General features: G+C 43.8%; 1 protein-coding gene across 1 annotated transcript in view; it reads left to right on the plus strand.

The window, feature by feature from the left end:
* The window catches only part of SULF2 (sulfatase 2), a 261,320-nt gene that overhangs the window by 52,668 nt on the left and 182,147 nt on the right, over window positions 1-26,505 (plus strand). The gene's annotated exons all lie outside the window — the stretch shown is intronic.

The following is a 26,505-nucleotide window of genomic DNA, read 5'->3' on the forward strand; positions in this document are numbered from 1 at the left end:
AACATTTTGAAACTGAAAAGAAAACCCTACTCTTGGAAAACTATGAAAGGAGGGAATTCTCTCCCAGGGCCGGCCCACAACATTTTGGCACCTGAGGCGGGGAGCTCAAATGACACCCCCATGCCTCCTCGCTTGGGCCAAAACTTTGAAAGGTCTCAATTCTGCCTTCTTCCTGTTCTCCTCTCATGGTACTGCTCTGCTACCTACCCCAATAAAGGAGAACTAACAACTTAAAATGCCTTGTTCAGAAATTTTAAGTAACACTTAACTTTAAAACGCCTGAACAGCAAATGTAACTTTTCTTGTCTGCATAGTAAACACTGGCATTTTTATCTGTTTGCATAATCAAAGTGGCGCTTTCCGTGCCTTCTTGGTTGCAAAGATTTGAACTGCTTCCTGAAGGTCCACAGTCTGGGCCAGCTCATGCTCGACTGAGATGGTCCTGTGTCATTGTGGAGCGTAGATGAGTTTTTATTAACTTCTGCTTGGAGAAACTGCGTTCTTCACCAGCAACTGTTACAGGAAGTGTTAAGTATGTGCAGAGCAACAAAAGCATTTGCAAAGAGGGTGGTCATCTTATTTGTGCACATATATTCCAGAACAGCCTTTGGAGTTGATCCTGCTGAAATGTATCTTGAAAGGGCTTTTCAGTTCATCACCTAAATCACTCACATCAATATCGCGCATGTCATCATGTGTCAACACTGTCTCTAGTGCCTTGCATTGCTGGTGTAGATCTTCAGGTATAGTGAAGAGTTTTGGAATATCATACAACATCCCAAATATACTCCTGTGTTCCTTGAGCTGCATGAAACATTCTTCAACTGACTGTATTGCACAATCTAGCACCTGGTTAAAGAATTCAACTTTGAATTGTTGTTTGGGGTCTCTTATGGGATTATCCCGTGCCTTGTAATCAAAATGTTGTCGTCTTCGGTGACTCTTGTATTCTTGAATGGGTGGGAAAATAGCTTCAGTGTGAAGTTCCTCTGCCAACTTCTGTGCACTCTTCAGAACCTTTTGAAATCCCTCATCTGACCGGTAAGACTGTAGGTATGACTTTGCTTTGTCCAGTTGTTCCATTGCTCCAGATATATCAAGGTCAACACCTTGGGGTCTCTTGCTTACAACATTTATTTCAAACAGTATGTCATGCCACAACACTAAGCCATGCAGAAATCTGAAGTTATGTATGTTTCTGGTGATTCCATTTCCCTCTGCCACTGTTCTCCCATGAACAGTTCCTGTCATAGCATTATCCTCCATAATGGTAACTATATGGCATCCTCTATCTTCCCAATTTGGTGTTTGATTGGCTTTATCGCCTCCACTCAACTTTCCCATCGTGTGGCACTGAGTGGTTTCAGTGTCAGAGAGGATGTTCCCAGATGTTGCTTCAAAATTTGCCATTGATGAGTTGATGCAGAGAAATGTACATAGATGCTTTTGAATTAAATTAAAAAATTCAGCAGCCTCACTAGAAGCTGATGCTGCATCCCTGACCACCAAGTTCAATGAATGAGAACTGCATGAGACACAAAAAACTCGAGGATTTAACTCTCGGTCTGTGTCTGCACTACTCTGTTCTTTCCTCTCATCTTGGCACCATTATCGTAGCCCTGACCTCTCATGTCAGCTATCGCAATTCCCGTATCTTCCAGCTTTTTAAGAAGCACATTTGTCATACCAGCTCCTTTAGTATCATCAATGTCAATAAATTCTAGAAAATGCTCTGACAGTCACCATTGCAGGGACATTTTCACTAGGTTCTGCGGTTACAAAACGCACCATTAAAGTCATTTGTTCCATATGGCTGATGTCCGGTGTGCAGTCCAGAATAACAGAGTAATATCTTGCTGACTTCAGATCTGCCACAATCTATTGTTTGCCGGTAACTGTATGATCTCATTTTGAATTGTTTTTCCAAGGTAGTGGTGTGTGTACATTTCTTGGGTGGTGCCTCTTCTTAGATGCTTCTGGAGTACAGCATCAAACTCAGCCATCAGCTCCACAATTTTAAGGACGTTTCCATGGTTTGGCACATACAGCTGATCTGAAGTGCTATGCAGTGCTAGGTTTTGGGTAGCAAGCATTCTCACAATGGCAATGAGCCTTTTCAGAATATTTTGCCAGTAAAGAGAGACTGATGCAATCTTCTCTTGATGCTGATCTATGGTGGCCTTTAACCTTAGTCTCATCTCAAGCTCTTTCCACCTATGGAATGCTCTCTGGTGATTTGCTGCCTTCTCATGGCATGCCAGATTTCCAGCCAGATTTTTCCAGTCCTTTGTTCCTGTAGAACCCAAAGTGGCTGGAACATTAGACTGGAAGAGTTTGCAACAAAAACATTATGCAGCATTCTGGGTTTTTGAGTACATAAGCCATGGCCTCTCCACTTTGTCACCATTGGAGATTTCACGCCAGTAGTGTGTTGGATGGAAACTTCTATTTTCATTGTCTTTGGGGAACATGAGGTTTTTCACTTGCTGTGGCCCATGCAGTACAAGGAAGTCCCTCAGACTACTGCTCAAGTGGGTCCACAGTCCTGGATCATCTAGGATTAAGGATCTAAACTCAGCAGCAGCTGTTTCTTGCGCCTCCACCACACACTTCTCTGATCTACACTTTTCTTCAGGAATGTGCATGGTTACATCCATTTGAGATGGAGCTATGGATGCTGCAGTAGCTGCCAGGTCACCTGCACTCTGACTAACTGGAAGATCAGGCATCTCCTCACCACTCTCATCCTCACTGGGGCTGTGAACATTTGTGTCTATGTATCTCAGGAGAGCTCCTTCCTGCTTAGATAGAAAAGCTTCCTTTGCTTGCTTTCTTTTTCTGAATGCTGCCCCAGAGGGGCGTTTTCTTTTTTCACTCATGACTGCTGTTCTGTGCCTGCTATAGTGGCTCTCAACACTCAATTGAAGGGGACAAATAAGCAGGCTGGTAACAGGGCCTGAGTGAGGGAAGATATCAGCATCTTAAGAGCCTAACTGGCTCCTACTACTTCAGTTGACTGCCTGTTCTCCTCAAGTGGGTTCAGGGAAGCAGCAGGAAACAGGAAGCTCCCTGAGAAGCTGGTGTTAATCAGTCCAGGCTCCGGGGGGTGCTAGAGGGGTACATAAGAGGCTCCTCCTCCTCTCTCTCCCTGCAGCTCCTGCTGCTTTCTGTTATTCCCTCTCTTCTTTTTCTCTTGCCTGCCTGTTATGTCTCTTGTGCCCTCCTTCCTCCGGCACAGCACTCCACCATCTCTGTGCATCTAGAGCAGAGAGAATACATATGCACCAGCAGCAGACACCATTTTCTACACGCTGGTCCTAGTGGCATTCTGCCCCCCCCCCCCCCCCCCCCGGTCTGGCACCTGAGGCGGCCCCCTCAGTTCACCTCATGGTAAGGCCAGCCCTGTTCTCTCCCCGCCCCTTGAATAACGGAGTCATGATGACAAGAGAGAGAACCTTTTAAAAATAGGTGTTTCTGGATTAAAAAAATTCTAGATCCTGAGGGCCAGCATCTAAGTGAGATGCTGTCTGTGAAATACTAGAATCCTCTCTGACAGGGGGCATGCTGGGAAACTGTTCGGAGGCAATAGGTAACTTGTATTGGAAAGGGAATTAAGCTAATATAGTAAGTTGTATCTTTGTTTATTTTCTGTGTAACTGATGTGTTTTCTTTTCCTTACAATTTCATCTTTGAGTCTGATTTTTTTATTAAATCAACTTTTTGTTTGTTTTTTACCCCAAGCAGGTCTCTCTTGTGTAAACTGTGTGGAGGGTGTGTTCCAAAATTAACTGATAACTTGGGGAGCAGGTTTCGCTCCTTCGGGGGGTGACAAACTAAGGGGGGAAATCCAAGTGCCTAGTAGCTAACTCTGTGTAGATGGATTAGGGGTGACATAGGACTGGAAGCAATGTTAGTGTCACCCTGAAAGGAGTAACTAGGCTGGTGGCTGCCAGGGTGAGACCTTGATGCTTTTAGGCTGGGAACTGGTGTCAGGGCTCTGAGCCAGAGCTGCATAGTATTAAGGCACCCAAGGGTCGTCTTTGAGGAGTGTCCCTGTGGGTTCTCCACCTCAGGTGTTGTGACGCCCTGCGTTTGTAGCCAGCGATTTGTGGTAGCAGTGCCTAATTGGGCCACGCACGCACAGTAGCCATCTCGTGCTGCTCCAAGCAGTTACGTAACGGTGTGCAGCCAACTGTCCCCCAGTTCCTTTTCTACCATCTTTGGCTTGAGTCAGAGTGATCAGCAGCACCCTCTTTTCAGAAAAAAATTATAGTAGATAATTCATAGTGGTAGTGTTATTTTAGTCATTAGTTTTCCTATTCCCTTGCCCTACTCTAATTTCTTCAATTTCATTTAAAAAAAAAAATCCTTCTGCCCCTCCCCCCCTCCAGCAGGCATATAGCCTTAGCCTTAAACAGGGTTTACCCCTGTTTTTCTCTAAGAGGTCGACTCTCTCTCAGCCATGCCAGGCTGACCTGGTTTTAAACACTGCTTGACCTGCAGACTCTCCCATGTTGGTCTCTGATGGCCAAGCTCAGTGTGTCTGCTGCCTCGGCGATACAGACATTACTCAAAAGTGCCCACATTGCAGAAAGCTAACAGCCAGGACAAGAAAAGCCAAGGATCTCCAACTGAAGCTCCTCATGATGGAGAAATCCCTCAGGCTAGCCTCTGACCTGGAGTCCAGGTCACCCCCTGGCCAACGGTCGCCAGTGGTAGCCTCTAACGGACTCTGCTCCAGCAATGGTTGCCAAGGAGCCTGTTCCTATTACTGCTATAAAAAAGCAGTCGCAGACATCCCTGCACCAGGAGTCATCCAAAATAAAGCGATCTCCTACTGAAAAATCTGCCCCAGTACCGACAGGACCGAGCGCGCAGGACCACAAGGCACTAGGAACATCTGGCACCAAGAGTTCCCGACAAGCTGAAGACCCTATGTAGGCAAGCTCTAATGGCGTTTCACACACTGAAGTGAAACCTGCCAACTCGGCACTACGGAGCCGAAGAAGATCTCGGCACCAAGCGGTACAATGGCGTCGTGTGCTGTACCTACGTCACATAGCCATAAATGTTTGGCACAGCCAGTTTCAACTCGTGCTCCCAAGCCATCCACCATGCCATTTCTGGCAACGGGCCTTACGGTACCGCAGCAATTTGAGGCATGTGGACCTGATAGTGGCTTCACTGCTGAAATCTACTTGACACTGAGGGCAGAGGCGTAGCGAGCGCCCTCTGTACCCTCTGACCGGAGGGGGCCCCGCAAGGAAGGGGGCCCCTAAAAGTGGCAAAATAAATACCGCATTCCAGTTTCTGCATTGTAACGAGCCCCGCCCAGACATATGTTCGGAGGGGGCCACCGTACGGAGGGGGCCACGTTCTTTGTTGCTACGGCCCTGACTAAGGGCACTCATTGATACTAAGCCAGCTGACTACTCCCTGCAGTGATGAGGAAGAAGAGTATGATGCAGCAATATACATTCCTTGCTACTCCTCACCCAAGCCAGGACCCTCTGATCACCCACCACCTGCGGACATAGGAGGATTGTATGGGCACCGCCCCCCATACCATTCCCACATAACTGGTCATACTGGGATCCATGGGAAATGTACAGGGCCCAAAACCACAGGCTCCCTAGCCTGCCAAGGTCCAGAACAGCCACGTGTCCCCTTCACCAACTGTCCTGGCACTCTCAGAAATGCAAGAGGAAGACACTGAGGAACTTCAGGACACAGCCGAGCATGGCACTTTGCCACCTACTCACCTCTCATCTTTGTCACCAGATGAAACCATAATGCCACTACCCCCTACTACAGGGGATGATTTCAAATCCTTTCAGAACCTCTTCAAAAGGGTTGCTGAATCCCTAGACATTTTGTTGGCACAGCTACCAGAATCCCAACATAAGCTCACAGGCGTACTGTAGGCATCCCCATTAGCAAAGATAGCCCTGCTGATAAATGAGGTGATTATGGAGCCTGTGAAAATCCATCTGGTAGACTCCAGCTACTGCACCACTCTCATGTAAGAGGTCTGTCAAAAAATATGTCCCAGTGAAAGGAGCTGAATTTTTATTCACACGCCCCCACACCAAACTCCTTTGTGGTGGCAGCGGTCAATCAAAGGGGGAAACAACAGCAGTCCCGAATGACCCCATATGATAAAGATTGGAAAAGGCTAGACCTTTTCGAGTGGAAAGCTTATTCCTCAGCTACACTTCAGTTCCGCATAGCCAACTGTGCTGACCTGCTGGCCAAATACATGCACAATTTGTTCACCAAAATGTCAACTTTTATTGAGAATTTACCAGATGACAAAAAAGAATAGTACAAGGAAAACATTTCTGAAGGGTCTCTCATCGCCAGGATGGCCCTCCAGGCCTCTCTTGACTCTACAGACATGGCAGCACGATCCATCGTGACATCCATGGTCATGCGCTGTGCATTGTGGCTCCATCTCTCCGGGCTCCCAAGGGAGGTCCAAACAACAGTCGAGGACTTACTCTTTGAGGGGCAGATGTTTCGTTACACACTGTAAAAGACTCAAAGGCGACCTTAAAAACCCTTGGCATTTACATACCTGCAAACAAAAAGAAACAGAGCAGGTTTTACAATCAGAGTTTCAGATTTACGCCATACTCTCCACCCCAAAGACAGTATGACCAATGACATAAACAAAGACAGAACAGACATCAGCAGAACCAAGATCAGCCTTCGATGTCTCAACAATCCACCTCTTAAACAATCATTTTGAAGGTGTGGTCGAGGGCATGAGACCCCCTACGCTCTCTGACTCTGGAACCAGAAACGGTCCCCCACCCATTCGGAGACAGTCTGTCACCATATTACCCAGTCTGGAACATCATCACGACAGACAAATGGGTTTTAGAGATTAGGGCTACTCTATCTCCTTTTATTTCTATCCGACCTACCCACCCCCCTTCCCTGTCCCTCTTCAAGGACTCTTCTCATGAGCACCTGTTACAGCAGGAAATAAACCACCTCGTACAATTAGGTGCCGTAGAACTCATACCAATACGACACAGGGAGAGGTTTTTATTCACATTACTTTCTAACTCAGAAAAAGACTAGTGGGTGGAGACCCATTCTGGATTTAAGAAAGCTCAACAAATTTGTTGAGTTAACACAAAGTTTCAAAATTGTGACTCTAACCATATGTGGACAGGAGGGAGGTCTCACTCCACATGCTAGACGTTCACAGAGCATTTTCTTTCTACATTGAAAACAAAAACATGTAGAAAATCACCTACACTGTTTCCATAACAGAATGCTCAAGGGGGCAAACCATCTAAAAACAGAGACTATCCAAATGGATATCTGGATGTATGTTGTTTTGGTAGCACAAATGGAATCTACAACCTCCACTGGGAGTTCGCACACAGTCCACTAGAGCACTGGCAGCAGCTGTGACCTATCACTGACATTTGCAGAGCAGTTACCTGGGCAGCAGTCCATACTTTCACTAAACATTATGCTTTAGAACAACAATCAGCATCAAATGCTCACTTTGGACTTGTGGTGTTATCCACCATCAATAGACCAACTCCAAAGCCCTTCCCGCCACTGAGAGGCACTGCTCAACAGTCACCGAAAGGGGACCACGCACAGGGGTACTCCTTGCAGAAGAAGAGAAGGTTACTTAGCCCCCTGCGCAGTAACTGAGGTTCTTAGAGATGGTTGTCTCTGTGGGTGCTTCATGACCCTCTCTCCTCCCCTCCACTTCGAAGTTTCAGGCTGATTCTCTGAGGTAGAGAAGCAACTGGGTGACGGTTGACTGCGCACCGCTTTGTAACAGCTCAGAGCGGCGCAAGACCGCTATTGCGTGTGTGCGGCCCAACCGAGCACTGCTACCACAAATCTCTGATTTACAAGCGCAGAGCATCAAGACACCTAAAGTGGAGCACCCACAGGGACAACCATCTCTAAGAACCTCAGTTACTGCACAAGGGGAGTAACCGTCTCTTACAAGGCTGGCAGTTACAGAACCCCTTACTGGTCTGAATGATCCACAAAAATGTCATAGTCAAATCCAGCCCCCTGTGCTAAGCAGATCAAATAAACCTAGACCATCTCTGGCAGGTCCAATGTGTTCTTAAAAACCTCCAATGATGGGGATTCCACAACCTTCCTTGGGAGCCTGTTCCAGAGTTTAACTACCCTTGTAGTTAGAAAGCTTTTCCTAATATCTATCCTTAAAACTCCATTACTGCAGATTAAGCCCACTATATCTCATCCTAGCTTCAGTGGACATGGAGAGCAATTGATCCCCATCCTCTTTATAAAAGCCCTTAACATATCTGAAAACTGTTAACAGGTTCACCCCTCGGTTGTCTTTTCTCAAGACTAAACACACTCCGTTTTTTTAAAAACTTTTTGCCATAGATAAGGTTTTCTAAACCTTTTATTTATATTGCTCTCTTCTGGACTCTCTCCAATTTGTCCACATCTTTCCTAAAGTGTGGCACCCAGAATTGGACACAATACTCCACTTGAAGCCTCACCAGTGCCGAGTAGAGCAGGACAGTTACCGCACAGCATCTCATATATGACACACCTGTACAAATAAAGATGTCTAAGAATTGAGAGAACTAATGCCATGAATTAATGTGAGTATTTGAAATTATCTGTCTTTATTTAGAGGAAGAGACCTTTCTCCTGGTAAAAAGTAGAAATAATTTCTGGTTCCAAGCATGAAACCAGTGTAATTTCCACCCACAGATCAGCAACAATGCTGCGAAAGCTATGTTATGTGAGACCATATTTGGAATGGCCTTGGTCCCATGTGCAGCTCCATTGTAGAATACACACAGTAGGAGTACTGTAAATTGCTCAGGGGGGGGGCTGCAGGAGGTTAGATCAGAATGTGAACATATTGATTATGTCACTCTGGGCCTGTCCTGGAATTTACTGGTATCTCAGCAGCCTTGCAGAGTGACTCCTCTGAGAGTAGTGTGGTGAGGTTTTTTTAATGGCACCAGGGGTTCGGTGTGGTCGGTTTTTATCCTGTGGATCCTGCCCTGCTCATGGCTTTACAGGCATATGGGATGTGTGTCCTGGACTTAGCGTTTTTCCTTTTAAGATGACTTACATTGAGAAAATGATCCTCAGTAAGGTGGCCTAACTACAAGAAACCCACATCTCTTTATGGATGGGGACATTGTAGGCCTGTCCTCGTTCATGGCAGCATCCCTTCACGTTCCATGTGGGTTACCCTCCGGTGAGCCTGCGGGGGGCTAGATTTGACAAAAATCCTACTAGGAGTGCTGCGGACATAGGAATTGCCATACTGGTTCAGACAGGGTGGAGAGGGGACATCTGGCCCAGTATCCTGTCTGTAACGGCAGCTACTACCAGCTGCTTCAGAAGAAGGAACCCTGCAACAGGCAATTATAATGTAACCTGCCTCCAGGGAAAGATTCCTTCTGACTCCCACCCAATAGTTAAAAGTTGACATACCACAAGAGATGAGGGTTTGTATTCCTCTGCCTTGAGTAGCTGGGAGGAGAGTGCAACACAGGTATGTATACCCTGTTATGAGCATGTATGCCTCTGTCACAAGTGCAGTGCCAATAGTTGATGGGTTGCCCATCTGACTAGATGCAATTTTAGTACTGTTCTAGCCTTTAAAGGGACAATTTTAATGGGGTTCGTTTATTAAATTGTCCTGGGGTAATGGAGAGTTATGCTCATGTTGGACAGTGATGCTCTATCTTAAATTATTAATATAAATGTATAATAGGCCTAACAATGGGTTAAAATAACTTTTTTATAATTATATTTAAATATAAATATCAAAAATAACTACATTAAATTATATTCCATTACACCCAGTCTTTAAAGTTGCGTGTAAAATGCATGTCTATTTTGTTTGCCGAATTTGCATATGCTGTTACTCTTCCTCCCCACCTAAATGCAGTAGGTAATTACACATACAGAACAGCAGAAGCATATCTAATTTGCCATCTGTGTGTGAAGCTATCACAGTTGTGAACTCACAAATTTATTTGTCCTGTTTAACAGCCATGGGTGCAATTATCCCCTGCAAAAAGGAAACCCACCTATAGGACAGAAATCATGTTACAATTTCACCTTGTAGCGATTTCTTCCTATTTGTTTAATCAGAGAGCACATTGTGACAGTTTTGACTTCTCCTCTTTTCGTGTTAGTGCAGTGGTTTTCAACCTTTGGTCTGCAGACCCCTGGAGGTCCGCAGACTGTCTAAGATGTCCAAAGGGGTTCACACCTCCATTTGAAATTTTGTAGGGGTCTGCAAATGAAAAAAAGATTGAAAACCATTGTGTTAGTGGAGAAGAGAACATGGGCCAGTATTTTTACAGTCTGTATGGTGATATTGAAATGTATAAAGCATTATCTCTGACAGGAAACAATGAGATGTTGGTTTCCAGTTTCAACCAGATAGTTAAGAAGAATGGTATTTACTTCTTCCTTAGTAAAAGCCTGAAGCAAATTCCATCTGTGAATTTGTGATGACACGTTATAATAAAAGAAGCTTCCGTGACATGTCTGCACCAGAGCCCCTATCGGATTTTTCATGTTAATTCTGCATATTGTTCCAAACCTTACCCAACAGGTGTCATTCATGCTGGGTTATGAATGTACATATGAGCTGCATCCTGTAATTCTTATTTATTTAATCAAGCACACAGAAACATAAAAGGGGAAATGTTGTTTTCTCAGTGACCATAACTCTTCAGAGTTCCCTGTGAGCTTTGTAATATCACACAGATATTTAAAACAATCACAGACAAAACTGAATAGATTAAACTGGAAATAATTGACTTAAAGACTTTCTAAGGTTGCAAATTAAGTTAGCCCCCAGAGAAGAAAAGCAGCAATTTTCTATATCTTAATTAAAAGATAAATAGAAGATAATTAGAGATTGGCATTAAAAGCATTTTTATTTGGGTTTTTAAAACATGAACAATATACAGTAAAATATAACAAAATGAAGGCACTTTAAAAATGTATTGTAAAGGAGTCAGAGAGTAGCTGGTTTCAAAGCTTTAAATTTGTTTTCTTAAATTGGGTTTTGGCTGTCCCCTGCAGTGAATGGTGGGTTGTATACTACAACTTTCAATGGCTTCATAAAACAAACTGGACTAAAACTTTGAGATGATTTGATCTATAGCAGCAATAAAGTGTGGGTACTAGATTTGGGGGAAAACACCTTAACTATTTAATTTTAAAAAACTCTTTAAAAAAATCTGACTGCTATAGCATCAAACTCCATAATATCCCCTATCTCCACCAGGAATCATCAAATATTTTTACTAATGCTAGAGGAACAAAACTAAACAAAGGGTGTGCTGAGTTGTCAGGGAAGTAGTAAAAGCCCACTGATGGGGTCATATTTAACAGAACTAGCTGAAGCCCTGGAGCATAGTTCTGTATTGGGTAGTGGTGGAATAGGTGATAGATTTTCCATGAAAATGATTATGCATATGGAGATACAATATTGCCACTTAAACAAGTTTGATTCAGTTATACTTTGGGAGCCCTGCATTTATGTGCATTTCTTGGGACTGATGGAAGTTTTTTGTATTGTATGAAATCTTTTATATATTATAGGTTATGTATTACAAAACACAGTATGTTGTTTTTATTCCACAAGGTTAAACATGCTGGCACTTCTTTAATTGGTGAAAAAAATAACTCTCCCCCCCCCCCATCCACCCCATAACTTTTTTAATATCATACACTTGTAGATTATACTTAAAATGCAAAACATCATGGCATCTAGCCTCAGCATTTAAAAAAACCACCAGAGTTAATTATCTACTGGACTCATACAGAGCTACCACCATGTAGTTGTTGGAAGTGTGGAGCACACCATGGGATTTTGTCTGTTCTCTTAAAGTTATACAAATGCTTAGTACTTTTTGTAGTCTGCTGTTCACGTTGACATGTTTTTCCACTGATGGCTATGTAAATAGGGCGGAAAGTCTATAAATCAGGGTGGGGAAGAACATTCAGAGGGGCGAGTTGTGGCCTGGGCCAGCCCCCAGGGGTATAGGAAAGGAGCACCACCCAGCTCCACTCCGGTGCTGCCCCCAGTCCCACACTGCGGCTCCACTCCCAACCCCGACCCCAACTGCAGCACCGCTCGCGAGGGCAAATTATATTAGGGGAAAGGGGGGATGTGACTTAAAAAGTTTGGGGATCACTGGTTTAAATTGATGTAATGGCCTTTTGACTAAAAAAACTTTTCATCATAATTCATCATTCCCTCTTTCATGATCAAACTAAGCAGTCCTTGTAAGAGAGAAGGCCCTTCTAGAGCATTACAGGACTGCCCTGTCAATTTTCTCCAACCATCTCCAGTTTTAAACTCTCCTTCTTGCTTCTTTTTTGGCTCTTTGAGGGGTTCTGGTGAAGAGGTAGGAGATTGCAGCAGCTTATAAAACTGTCAAGCATGGGACTCCTCTGCAAGAGATATGAGAAACTGTTCTAGACCCAGGAGCTTCTGGTAGAGAAGGCTCCACTTCCTGTTCCCTGAAGTGTACATGGTGCTCTATTCTTCATGTCTCAAGATGGGTCCCTGAAGGAAAGGTGGTCAGTGAGATGGCTTGGACTGATTCTATCCCAGGCTTTGTTAAGCTAGTATAAAAAGTGGAAATGGATCTGGTAGTCAACTGAAGCCAGTGTAGGCTACGGGACACCATAATAATGTGTGTTCTTTGGCTTGTCCTAGTGCGGAGAGGGTGCTATGTTGTGGATCAGCTGAGAGGAGTGGATTAAATCATCTGGTCCGAGGTAGATGAAAAGAAAGTATTTGACTTGGGTGACTTGATGTCTGGGTTTCAAGGATGATAATGAGACTAGCATGAACCCAAGGCTGTGAACTATCATGACTGCAGGGAGGCAGATGCCCTCAACTGAGGATGCGGTGGTAGTGTGTCAGTTCCTAGAAAGGCTTACTTTTTCCAATTGGCTTTGCTTCAGTCTTTTCCTGGTTCAGTTTGAGTCAGCTGTTCTTCATCCAAGCAACTTTTTACACTGGATTAATATACACATGGAATGTATTTCATTATTGGCTGCAAAAATAGATCTCTACTATAGAAAATGTGGTTGACAAAAATAAAAGAATGAAGAGAAATGGAGCAACTTTCTTCCTGTACTAGATTATCAATTGAGAAAAGAGGCTCAGTGAGATTAACTGGTTTTAAAAAAATCATTTATAGAATTTATTATAATGGCTTGCATACATATTGTAACCCATGACTTATTATCGCTGACTCTGCTGTGTTTGCATACCCCCCTTTTTTACTGTTTATTACATAACTAAAAACAACTGTTACGTACAGTGCCATCGAACACCTGTGTTCACTTTCAGGTGACACTGTAAATAAGAAGTGGGCAGCATTATCTCTCTTAAATTGTTTGTTTTAGCGACTGGCTGAACAAGAAGTAGGACTTAGTGGATTAGTAGGATCTAAAGTTTTACATTTTGTTTTTGAGTGCTGATATGTAAAAATAAAAATAAGGGATTGCACTACAGTACTTGTATGAGGTGAATTGAAAAATACTGTTGTTTTCTACAGTGCAAATATTTGTAATCTAAAATACTATAAAGTGAGTGTATTCTGTTGTAATTGAAATCAATCTATTTTTAAAATGTAGAAAAATATCCAAAAATATTTATAATAAATTTAAATTGGTATTCTATTACTGCTTAACAGTGCAATTAAAACTGTGATTAATTGTGACTATTTTTAATCTAGTTAATTTGTTTTGCATTAATTGCTTGAGTTAACTGCGATTGACAGCCCTACACAGAATATAAACATTTTCTTAAGTTGTAATCACAATTACTGTTGTACAGAGGAACTGCTTGGTAGAAGTAGATATGCATGTGCTACTGTCTTTGATACCATTACATAATGCTAAAAGAACGTTGAAAAGTAAGCAGATTTGTGAAAGGTTTTCACAAAAGCAATATTATACTCCATAATTGTACATAGATGTCAAAATCAATATGCAAAGCATGTGATTAAAAGACAAGCACAGTTGGCATTTGAACATCCGTTTTAATTGAGGCTGCTCCTACATTCTGTATGCTACAAGGAAATTAACAGTGGTGTTGCAACCCTTCAAGAAAAATTAATTATCCCTGCTGATTCCCAGTCCCTATGCTTCCTTCCTAACCCTGCACTCTTGTACCCTAGCAGGTTTGGAGTGCCACTGTTTACACATACAGAATATTTCATTGCCTAGAGCAGGGTGTGGGGCATTTAAAAATTTACCAGCTGTTTCAGGTCACTTACAGCGTAGCCATCTCTTTCCTTTTGAATGATTTATTTAGATGGCCTCTCATTGGGTTGTCTGGGGTCTGCAGAGACTGTAACTATATGAAGAAAAGATCTAAATCTGTCAGCTCAAGAGAAGGGGAGTTGTTTGTAGTCAGAGAGAAAAGGGAATTAGTTCACTTTTTGAGTCTGACATGTGGATTCTCCCCAGGTGCAATACCGAAAGAAGGATGGTTGTCAACCAGGCATTTCCTGATTAGAGATGGAAGGGAGATGAAGAAAGAGTGAATGTGACACATTAGGGGAAGGCAGCAGAGATTGGAATAGCTTTTCTTTTCTGTGTTCAGCAAGACATGTGAAATTGTGTGTGCAGAGATGTGTGCATGCTCTGTGCCTCTGAGAGGGGGAACTAGTGGACGTTGTCAGAACTAAGAACATAAATGAACAGGGGTCGTGATGGGAGTCATAGCCTGCCCCATGGCCTAAGTAAAAGAGGACACTTGATGAAATTAAAGAGAAGTAAAATTAGAATGATAAAGGGAAACCTCATTTTGTATACCTTGTAGCCACCCAATCAGCCGTAGCAATTCATGGTCACAGGAAATTACCGAGACACATCATGCAGCTGATTTTTAATTTAAAAAAAAAAGTGAAATCAGTTTATATCCATTAACAACATTGCAGATAATCTGAGGCAAATCTCATGCTTCAGGGTAGAAGCTGATCATTTGCAGAGATCAGAAGGGGTTGGCGTGTAAATTTCTGCACAATTGGCTGAATGCAATATCGGGAGGGGAGGGGATTTCACCTTCCTCTGAAGCATTAAATCTTGGCGACTGGAGGAGGAAGGTTAAAAGATTGGCTACAATATCAGACAATCTGCTAAACCTAATTCTGTTACCTTTTAAAAGATTAAATGGGTGTAATTATCCATGCGTTCAAAAACAACAAGAAAAAGTTGTCACACTTGAGTTGGCAACTTTTGAAGGTATCCCTTTTAATAATGATGTAAAATTCCATATTTAAGTAGAGAGTCAAATTCTGTTCTCATTTGCATCAGTGTAAATCTGAAGCATCGCCACTCTAGTTAGTTTTGGTACACTTTGTAATCTAAAATTTTGTCCACTGTAATAATATGAGGTATATGTCTATAGTTAGCTTGTTTAAAACATTGCTATTTAATTCTGTACAGTACTTGCTATTTAGGATTTTTGCTTTGATCAGTAATAGAATTTAATTTTTCAACCAGCGTTTTTCATACATGTGTAAGCAGAGTCAGGATGAGCTCAACCCTGACATCTGGTGGTGAATTATGGCGAGTGTGGAAAAGAACTCCAGGGGCTGATCTTGTTTGCATAGGCACACCCACTCGCCTGGCATGAAACACAGCAACTGAAAGTGGTTACTTTGGCTGGTGTGGGATCCCCAGTTTCTCTATTATTGGGGCAGGAAGAAGAAAGTTTTGTTACCCTGATTCTGTGAATCAAGGCCAGTGGAACTGTTGTATGACAGAAGGACTGAGTGAGTCCTTCACCATTACCTAAGTAGCACTTGCTTGACAAGGGGCATGGGTTACAAAACCCAGTGAATTGAGAGAGGATGGGGACAGGTATTTGTACCTGATGGCATGGGCCCCCTCTGAGGGTTTGAAACACCAATTGCACCACCTCCTCTCTCCACTGTTGAATGTCAGAGCTAACTTTGATTCCCTTAGGAGTCTAGTTACAGGCTGCTGAGCTGAATTCACTTTGGGCCAATGGTGCACTAGCACTGGGGCTCCCCTACTATACTATGAGCTGGAATCGCTAAGAGCTGAAATCGCAAAAGAGCTGATGTTATTAAGAGCTGAGATCACTGAGTGATGTGTTAACTAGTGGGGGAGCCTGAAGCTATATTGCTCAGCAGCTGGCGGAGCAATTTGTGGGGACGACTGGAGGAGCAGTGAGCGGCGCGGAGCCTTGTGGGGCCGGTTGGAGTGGCCCAAGGAACGGCGAGCGGAGCTGTTTGCGGGGACGGCTGGAACGGCTCACAGGTCGGGGAGCGGAGCGGAGCAGCTTGTAGAGCGGAGCAGTTCGTGGGGTGGCAGGAAAGTGGACTGGCTCGTGGTAAAGGCTGCGGCGGAACCCCCACGGAGAAACAGACGGCTGGCCAGCCTCGGATCACGTAAGGTGCCCCTTAACACCCTGCGTGCCCCCCCTTTTACTCTGGGGCTGCACTGACCAGGGACAGAGACTTTGGGGGTTGTTGGACTTTTGGGACTTTGGGTGGTTGCTGGACCCCAGAGACTTTGGGGGTGTTGGACTTTGGGGACTCTGGGTGATTTTTGGGTTGCTGGATTCAAGAACCAAAGGGAAAGGACACAGCCCAATTTGCTGGGGTGGGTTTTGCTCATAGTTTGTGTTATGAATCCTGTTTGTGGTGTTTTTCCAATTTAATACTGATGTCGTTTACCTCATGTTATTAAACATTTTCTGTTACACTCAGACTCCGTGCTTGCGAGAGGGGAAGTATTGCCTCTTAGAGGTACCCAGGGGGGTGGTATGTAATTGTCCCAGGTCACTGGGTGGGGGCTCAAGCCGGTTTTGCATTGTGTTATTGAAACGGAACCCCTAGATACAGAACCCGGCCCTTGTTGCTGCCAACTTAGATGGGCAGAAGGGTTACACATGTATCTCAAAATGTACAAAATTATTTCTCTTTGAAATTTGTGGGGTATAAAAAGCACAGTATGAAACCAAATTCTCTACTCCTCTGTTATGGAAAGACACTGGTAAGATTTTAGCTATTTGAATACATTATAAACACTATTTTATTGGATGTCAAAAGATCCAGATTTTTTTTTTTTTACTTTTTGATCTAAACTTTCAAAAATTGGTTCTGAATTTGTACTGCACAAACTTTATGCACATGGAAAACTCCCTACTGATATTTACAGATGGCATTGAGGGAATAGAATGGGTAGAAATCTAAAACCTGATCTATCAGATGCTGTTTATAGTACAAAAGTGGGTTTTTATAGAAACAGAATTGCTCGGCAAATTTCTTATGAAACCAGGAATTTCAGTGTTTTTTTAAAGAGACTTGTGTCACTTAATGTCCATCTACGCTTATAATGGTATGTGAGCACCGACTAGCATGGGTTAATTATGAGAACTGATAATTTATATACAGTAACTTAAGACTATTAAAATATAGAGCCTGTTTTTAAAATTCTCATGTTCATTGTGTCTTCTGTGATCTGTATGGGGCCCTGAAAATATGGTATTTCTATACCTCAGAAAATGTTGGACTTGAACTATATTCTAGGCCTTCTTTAAAATAGCCAGTAATTAAATCAGTCAAATAGGTGTTAATGTACCATAGTCTTATATAAACCTTTATTCTTTCGTGTGCTGCTTGAATATATACAGTATTCAGCTGATCATGTTGCTGCCATAAATCATCTTTTGGTCTCTTTAGACGTCTCCCTTTTCTTCTTTTCAGTCTGTAATCTGTTTCTGTAATACAGTGCACATGCTGAGTAGAACTCTGTTTACAAAATAGATTTCCAAAACCAAAAAGGTCCTGTAGGCCCCTATTAATGGGTATTTTTGACTTACAACAGGAAGATGCTAATATAAGTAGTAATATAGCCAATGCTTTCCATCAAGGTGATGGAAAGCTTACAGAGATGTTTTCTTTTGCCTGTAGGGAGCATGTAGGAAACTCCATCAGTCACTATCAGGTGCTTGAGCATCATACACTTCTCAGGATGTTAACCCTTTATGGGTGAATAGGAACTGGATGGTGCTTCATTCCTGAACTCTGCACAGAACCATAGTACATTTGCATGATCACAGGAATTCAATGAGGTTGTAGTGGTTAGGCAGTCACCTGTGGAAAGGTTTTTACAGTGTACAGGTGCACAAACAACTTATCGGAATTGCTATTGATTGACATGTTTGGCAGCCTTGGCATGGAGGAATCAAACGGGCTATGAAGAGCTGACATACCCTTTTTCCCCTGGGGTGGTCTCCCTGGTTCTTCCAAGGCTGAGTCTGGTGCTCTTAATCACTACTAAATTCACCTTTAAAAATAAAGACTCAGACTTTCCAAATTGCACTCATGCAAAAATGTGCATGCATGTGCACATCCCTATCCCTCCTTCCGCCCCACCAAAAAAACCCCCACTTCTTAGGACACAATCAGGGCCGGTGTAACCCATTAGGCAACCTAGGCGGTCGCCTAGGGCACTGCAATTTGGGGGGCGGCGACCGCAGTGGTATTTCGGCGGCGGGACCTTCCGCCGCCTCTGTGGGGGGCGGCATTTTGGGGCGGGACCTTCTGCCACCTAGGGCAGCAGAAAAGCTGGCGGCGCTCCTGGCCACAATAGCCCTTGTTGACCTTGGCAGTGTGTTGCGATGCACATCTATCTGTCAGGAGTTTGAGAGAATGAAGCTTTGGATAGAGTGGTTCCGGTGGTTGGATTTGGATTGGGGAGGAGATGAGTTTTGTGGAAGCTGAGATGGGAAAGAGTGCGGTGATTTTTATTATTTATTTAATTAATTTTTTTTATTTGAATTTTTTGGAGCAGCTAAAGGCTGGTGGTTAGCTACTGCTGTCTTTTGTTATAACTGGAATTGTATTTTTAATTGTTTAACCTGGGAGGGCCCTTTGCCATGAAATTAGGTGCCTTTCTTAGTTCTCTAAAGCGGTTGACTGTCAGGCCTGGTGTACGGCATGTCCTTTCTCCTTGTGAGAAGGAGTATTTCACTGTCTTCTTTTGCCCAGGGGTGGGAGGAACATATTTATTCAGTTAGCTGTGTTTACAGTTTGATACAGCATGCTGTGACTTGGTATTGGGCATTTCCATAAAAAATAAAATAATTAGCAAGGGACTGCTATGAGCTCACCCTGAGAGGCCTCGGCAGCCAAGACAAATAAAGATCTTTCTGGTCCATATTTAAGGAAAAGACCAAAAGCAAACTAGCCTTAGTCAAGGTCACCTGCCAGGCAGGTGTGTGTAGAATTTAATTGTGCTGAGTTTTAAATTGTCTTTAGTTCTTATATTTGTCCATGCATAACAAACTCTGAAGTAAAGCTTTTGAGTGTAACTACTGTATGGAGATTGCTGTTTGCTGAAACAACCCTGCATTTGCTTCTGTTCCCATTAGAGTAGCAGGTGTTTTCTAGTCTTTTTGTAATAGATAGCTCTTTGGTGGAGCTGCTCTGGAGTAAAGAAAAAAATAAACTGAAAGATAAGTAACAGTTTACAGCCAAAACAGTCTAGAAACTGCCACAGATCTGTCTTAATCCACATCAGAAAGGGAGGGAAATTAAAATTGTAATATACAGAGAGAGAATATGAAGTGTTACTAATCACATCTTGTATTGTTTTTGAAAGCCACACTTCAACTTGATGGTAGTTAGAGTGACCAGGCAACTCTCTCTTTAGCTGTTCTCCTGAGCAAATTGCTGTGTGGGTCTCCAGCCTGGGGCATAGTCAGTACCATCCTAGCTGGTCGTTAGAGGTGCCAAGCTTCATAGCACAGAGAAGACTCCTTCATTAATTCTTTAAAAATTGGCTGTGACTAGTCTGTGATTTATCCAGATATTCACCATAATAAAAGCCACTGCTCCAATGAAATGGGAGTGGCATTATGGGTCCAGTCCTGCTCACCTTACATGCACAGCTCCCAGTGGGCGTTTCAAAGAAGTAAAAGGGGAGGAGGATTTTGTTCTATGGATGTGCACTGTAATGGAGAGTCACCTGGCCCAAACCCTGACAGAGAAATGGCTGTGCGCGTGTGTGTGTTACACTTAGTCTTAATCTACAGTTATTTTATTAGAGCAATTCTTTATTGTGCACAGAGCAAATATATCTTTTCAGATGTTTTAGCTAAATTTTGAAATGCCATAAAACCCATCGCCATATAGGGTTGCCAACTTTCTAATCACACAAAACCAAACACCCCTGCCCCTTCTCCAAGGCCCTGACCCCGCTCTCTCCATCCACCCTCCCTCTGTCGCTCGCGCTCCCACAACATCACTCACTTGCTAATTTTCACCAGGCTGGAGCAGGGGGTTGGGATGCAAGAGGGGGTGCAGGCTCTGAGGTGGGGCCAGAAGTGAGGGGTTCAAGGTGTGGGAGGATGCTCCAGGCTGGGGTAGGGGGTTTGGGTACAGGAGGAGGTGAGAGCTCTGGCTCGGGGTGCAGACTCTGGAGTGGGGCCGGGGATGAGGGGTTCGGGGTGCAGGAGGGGGCTCAGCGTGCGGGCTCCCCACCTGGCTCCCAGCTCCTGTCACTCTGGCTCCTAGGTGGAGGTGTGGCCAGGCGCTGCCCCTGCCTGCAGACGCAGTCCCTGCAGCTCCCATTGGCCGTGGTTCCCAGCCAATGGGAGCTGCAGGAGCGGTACCTGCAGGCAGGGGCAGCACGCCTAGCCTCCATGACCATCCCAATTCCTAGGGATGTGCCATCCGCTTCCCGGGAGCCGGGTAGGGAACCTGCCAACCAGACTTTTAACGGCCCAGTCAGCCCTGGAAACCCTATTGCCATACTGTATATGCAGACCATAAGAAAAGCATTGAGCTTATCATTTTATATTGACTTTATACTAAATTGTGAGGCTTTCCTGGTCTTGGAATAATATTGTAGTGAGATTTTTATCATGTTAAGATAAATGTTTTCCCTTCTAATGTCCTACGATTGTCTAGTTTTTCCTTTTAGAGGGCTGTCAACCTCTTCTTGTATTCCAGAAAATTGATTTTAAATTTTACTTTAGATGTATCCAGTTCTGAGTGCCACATTTCAGGAAAGATGTGGAAAAATTGGAGAAAGTCCAGAGAAGAGCAACAAAAATGATAAAAGGTCTAAAAAAACATGACCTATGAGGGAAGATTGAAAAAATTGGGTTTGTTTAGAGTATGTATCTTTTTCCCTACTGTTATGGACAGTCCTTGTATTCACTAGGAAATTTATTAGAAGAGAGAGGACTGTGAGGGGACATAACATTTTTCAAGTACATAAAAGATTGTTACAAGGAGGAGGAGGGGTAATTATTGTTCTTAACCTCTGAGGATAGGACAAGAAACAATGGGCTTAAATTGCAACAAGAGAGGTTTAGGTTGGACGTTAGGAAAAACTTCCTGTCAGGGTGGTTAAGCACTGGAATAAATTGCCTCGGGAGGTTGCGGAATCTCCATCATTGGAGATTTTTAAGAGCAGGTTAGACAAACATCTGTCAGGGATGGTTTAGATAATACTTAAGGTCCTGCCATGAGTGCAGGGGATTGGACTAGATGACCTCTCGAGGTCCCTTCCAGTCCTATGATTCTATCCCACCCCTCCAACACGTCCCTGTCTCAGTCCTGTCTCTTTCCCACTCCTGTCCTCTCATCTCAGTCCCATTCTCCTCACCTAGCCTGTCCCACTCTGCACTCCTCAGGCTTCTCGTCCCAGTCTCCTTACTCAACCAGTCCTAGCCTCTGCCTCTGGAGGCATCATCCCAGACCTAATCTCCCTCCCAATCCCAGTCTGCCTGCTTGCCCCCCTCCCCCACTCCACTCTCATTTTTTCTGAATCACTTACAATCTCACCCGGCCTCCCAGCTCCTTGTCCGTAGTCTCCCTGCCCAGCCAGGCTGAGTTCGTCTACTCTTAGCATCTCTCACAATCTGTCTCTTCTTCCCACCTCTGGCCTCCAGTCACCCCACTGCCTACCCCACTGTCTTCCTCCTTATTCTACCTGCTATGAAATGGAGGAGGGCATGCAGATTAGTCTTTGAGAAAAATAAAACAAAATATATTTTAAACCCCCCTAGAGTTAATTTACCTCAGTATCAATGAAAAGGAAATCATGAATAATTCCTCTGAAGTCTATGTAGTTAGAGAAGAATCACAAGACAGAGAAGAATCAGGTTCACATTCTAGGATAGTGGCCCTTAAATTTGTATCATTCCCCATTTCGCTCAGATAGCCTTCTGGGAGGAAATTACAATTTCTGGATTTGCTAATTGGTTCCTCCAAGATTAAGAAATTAAGTCTCTAGGGAAGCATTTAGAGCTGTGTCTTCCACCTTCTCAATCTCAAAAGTGAATCTAATTCCCTGAACTAGAATTTATAAAGTGAAGGTTCTGAAACAGAATGATCCACATACCAGAACCCACTCTTTCTCTACAGTTCTAAAGAGATTTCTCAAAAGTGTAACATTTTGTCTGAAGTCACTCTCATCAGCCACAGAGCTTGCCCCAGCAAGGGAACTGAACAATTATTTTAAAAACCTCACCGACTTATTGCTTTGGTTGGCTTCAAAGCATTGAAACATGTTAGATGAAACAACAAAACTGATAGCAGCAAGGGCTAGACTGTAACTTTCCCATGTGCCCTGAATAAGAGGTAGCGCATAGCTGCACGGCCGCAGGAACAGAGCAGAGCAGGAACTGATGTCAGGATAGATTTACTCTGCGCTCACGGGATGCAACTGCAGCTCCGGTAGACATACCTGAGCTAGCTTTACCCATGCTAGCATGGCGAAAAATAGCAGCATCCATGGGGCAGGATGGGCTTCAGCATGGGCTCTATAAGCCTGTTGGGGACCTACTCGCATTGCTGAAGCCCGTGCTGATGCATCTACAGTGCTGTAGCTGTTCTTAGGTTGACCAGACAGCAAGTGTGAAAAATCGAGACGGGGGTGGGGGGTAATAGGAGCCTATATAAGAGAGAGACCCAAAAATTCGGACTGTCCCTATAAAGTCGGGACATCTGGTCACCCCAGCTGTTCTAGCTGTCACATGAGGGACTGGGGAAGGAAGCAGGCAGAACCAGGGCTCCCCGTTCTATTTTCTCCTCACTTGCATGCAGCAAGAGGCACCAGGCAAGTAGCCTCATATGCCCCCCACTGCAGCAGGAGTCACAAAGTGGCCAAGCAGAGCAAAGAGGGGAAGCTCTACTCCCCTGCTTGGCTATGTGTGGCCTGTGACAGTCTAGTCCACAGGGAATGAACACAATAACCAGTGCACAGATCTTCTTTGGCCCTATCATCCCCTCTGCCTTTTTGGGTGGCGGGGACCAAAATCCAGTGTACTGCCTCCACCACGTCATTCCCCCCCTCCCTTGTTTCAAGGAAAGTGTCTATTATTCGTTCAGGCTGAGTAAAAGGACTTCAGTGGGATTAATTATTGTAGTACCTTGTACATGTTTGCTTGATTCAACCTCATTGACTTCAATAAGAATTTTTGTCTTAACAACTAAGTAAAAACAGTTTTGTGTAAATACTTTTTAAAGTTTTATTATACTTTCAAACACACACAATGTAACTTTGGGTCCTCTCTGACTTCACTATGTCCCCCTTTTACATCCAATACATTAAAAAAAAAATCCATCATACAAAAATTTACACTTTACAACATTTTGAGTTCTTGACTTTGCAACCTTAATAGTGTTCTTTTAATGTAAATTATGTGTGTGATATATATATTGGGAATATCTGTACTTTTCAAAAAGCATGGAGATAGTCTGTACAGCCTCTTTCAGTCATAAGGACATCGTATGCTCTGTAATATGTTAATTACTGATTTACAGTGCTCTTAATGTGCTCACTAAAATATTTACTGGTATTTCAAATGCATGTCCATGAAGTAATTATTATATGCAAATGGCCTGGGAAGCTTTAAAAACAGTCTGCATTCTCTTTAAAGCCATCCCGAGACACACTTTCCATTTTGTTTTACAACGGAGCTGCTCTAATTTTCTATTTACTAAGTTGCAAAGCCAGTAATCCTCACAAATAAACTGTTTTGTCATCCCAGTCTCATGAAAGATTTAAGAGCAGATGACAGATGTTATTTCTATGACATTGATACTTTATCAAATCTACTACTGTACTTTTACCAGTACTGTACTGCTATAGGTTGAGCTCTAATTAAAATCAAACTACTCTTTGCAAAATAAATGAACATAGCACATTTCATGATGTGGTATCTTTGATATTTTTGATAGTTTTACTCATTTAGTTGCTAATTTGTAAAGAATCTCCCATTGATTAGTGTGAATTAGTGAAGTTCTACTGTAGCATCTGGTATAACAAAAAAGTGGCTTCATGTCAAGATGTTTTAACATCTGCAGAATAATAATCAATAAGACATTCTAAGCCTGATATTTGGTAATCACAATGGTCTAGACCAGTGGTCTCCAACCTTTTTACGCCCAAGATCACTTTTTGAATTTAAGGGCAACCCAGGATCTACCCCACCCCTTCCCCAAGGCCCCGCCCCACTCATTCCATTTCCCTTTCCCCACTCCCCCCCGCCCCCCGTCACTTGCTCTCCCCAACGCTCACTCACTTTCACCAGGCTGGGGGTAGGGGTTCGGGAGAGGGTGCAGGCTCTGGGTTGGAGTCGAGGGCTTCTCAGTGTGGGAGGGGGCTCTGGGCTGAGCCTGGGGGATGGGGATGGGGTGCAGGAGGGGGTGAGGGGTGCAAGCTCTGGGAGGGAGTTTGCCTGCAGGAGGGGGCTCCGGGCTGAGGCAGTGTTGGGGTGCAGGAGGGGGCGCGGAGTGTGGGCTCTGGGAGGGGGCTGCGGGCTGGAGCAGACTGTTGGGGTCCAGGAAGGGAGGGTATGGGGTGCTGGCTCCGGGAGGGGGCTCAGTGCTAGTTTGGGATGCTGGCTCTGGAAGGGGGCTCGGGTGGGGCTTGGAGTGCAGGAGGGGGTTTGGGGTGCTGGCTCTGGGAGGGGGCTCAGGGCTGGGGGTTGGGGTGCGGCCTCCGGCCGGGCAGCACTTACCTCCAGCGGCTCTCAGTTGGCAGTGCAGCATCGCAGCCGCTAAGGTAGGCTCCTGCCTAACCCGGCCTCATGCCCCTGCGGCCTCGCAGGGCGGGTGGCACATGACTCCTTGCGCTGCCTCTGTCTGCAAGCTCTGCCCCCGCAGCTCCCATTCATCACATCTCCCCATTCCCGGCCAATGGGAGCTTCAGGGGGCGATGCTTGCAGGCAGGAGCAAAGCACGGAGAGAGACCTGCATTGGCCGCTTCCGGGAGCGGTGTGGGGCCGGGGCAGGCAGAAAGCCTGTCTTAGCGGCAGCCCCGCTGTGCCGCCAGAGATCGTGATCAACGGGTTGGTGACCACTGATCTAGACCTAGCCAGCCATTTATAACTGTGAAGAACAATGATATGTTGTAAGCATTTGGTAATTAATAACCCATTTTGGCAACAGTAGGAAGTAGCAGCATGTGTGTATCTGAATGATATAAATTCTTCCACATGCCAAACTACAGAATTGGAGTCTGAATGCAATAATTGTAATTAAACATATTGTTTATAATTATATTTTCCACATGTTGCTGTCAATGTATTGCAGTTTGTAAAGAAAAAGATATTAAATATTTATTTTGCTGCAACTTGTTACTCTGTCTACATAAATATTCAGTGAAGAAGTTCCAGGGGAAAGACACTTGACAATGTGACAAATGTTGCTGAGGTTTAATCTTGGGATGACTATCTACAGGAAATAATTCTGAATTGTGCTTCAATCTCACAAAGACTTACACTTGTGACCACATAAGTGGCAGAAGCATTTGTCATATGCAGACCTTACTTCCACACGAAATAATCACAGAAGATTGGAAGGAAAATATGCATTTATTTTTCAAATATGCAATTTCTTTTTCCAACAACACCTCTTTTAAAAGGTAGCTGGAATCTTAAAGTAAAATTCTTAGCAATGTCCATGAGACACTTTTCTAGTCACTGGCGAACCAATGGCCACATAAACATCATCAAGAGTTTGTTTTATTTCCCCAGTTCTGCACCTATTACCCCACTGGCTGGGAGATTTATCAAATTGTATCCAAGTTGGAAAAGTTACCATTTTCTTCCCTGTTCATCACAGGTGTTATCTGCATAGATGGTTTACAATGTGTCATATGTAATCTATCTGTGGGATTAATGTACCATGCTATGCAGTCCTAAAGCAATCAACTACTGCAATTCAATTATTGGCTGCTGAATTTTTCATAATATTTCTACAAATCTTAGCCATATATTCAGACTTTTTATTTCTCAATACCATAGCTCGTTCACATAGCAGTAGGTGTATTGAATGATGGACAGTTGATCTACATGAATTAAAGCAAGATATCTTGTAAACCCCAGAGCTTTAAAATTTATAAACAGACGCTAAGCAAGACTAGGTTGCCATGGAGAGATGATGGACCAATGCCAGTATTTTACTCCAAGGACTTTCAGCA

The sequence above is a fragment of the Terrapene carolina genome, unplaced genomic scaffold (genome assembly GCF_002925995.2).
Source record: "Terrapene carolina triunguis isolate 2854851 unplaced genomic scaffold, T_m_triunguis-2.0 Scaffold130, whole genome shotgun sequence".
NCBI classification, from domain to species: Eukaryota; Metazoa; Chordata; order Testudines; family Emydidae; genus Terrapene; species Terrapene triunguis.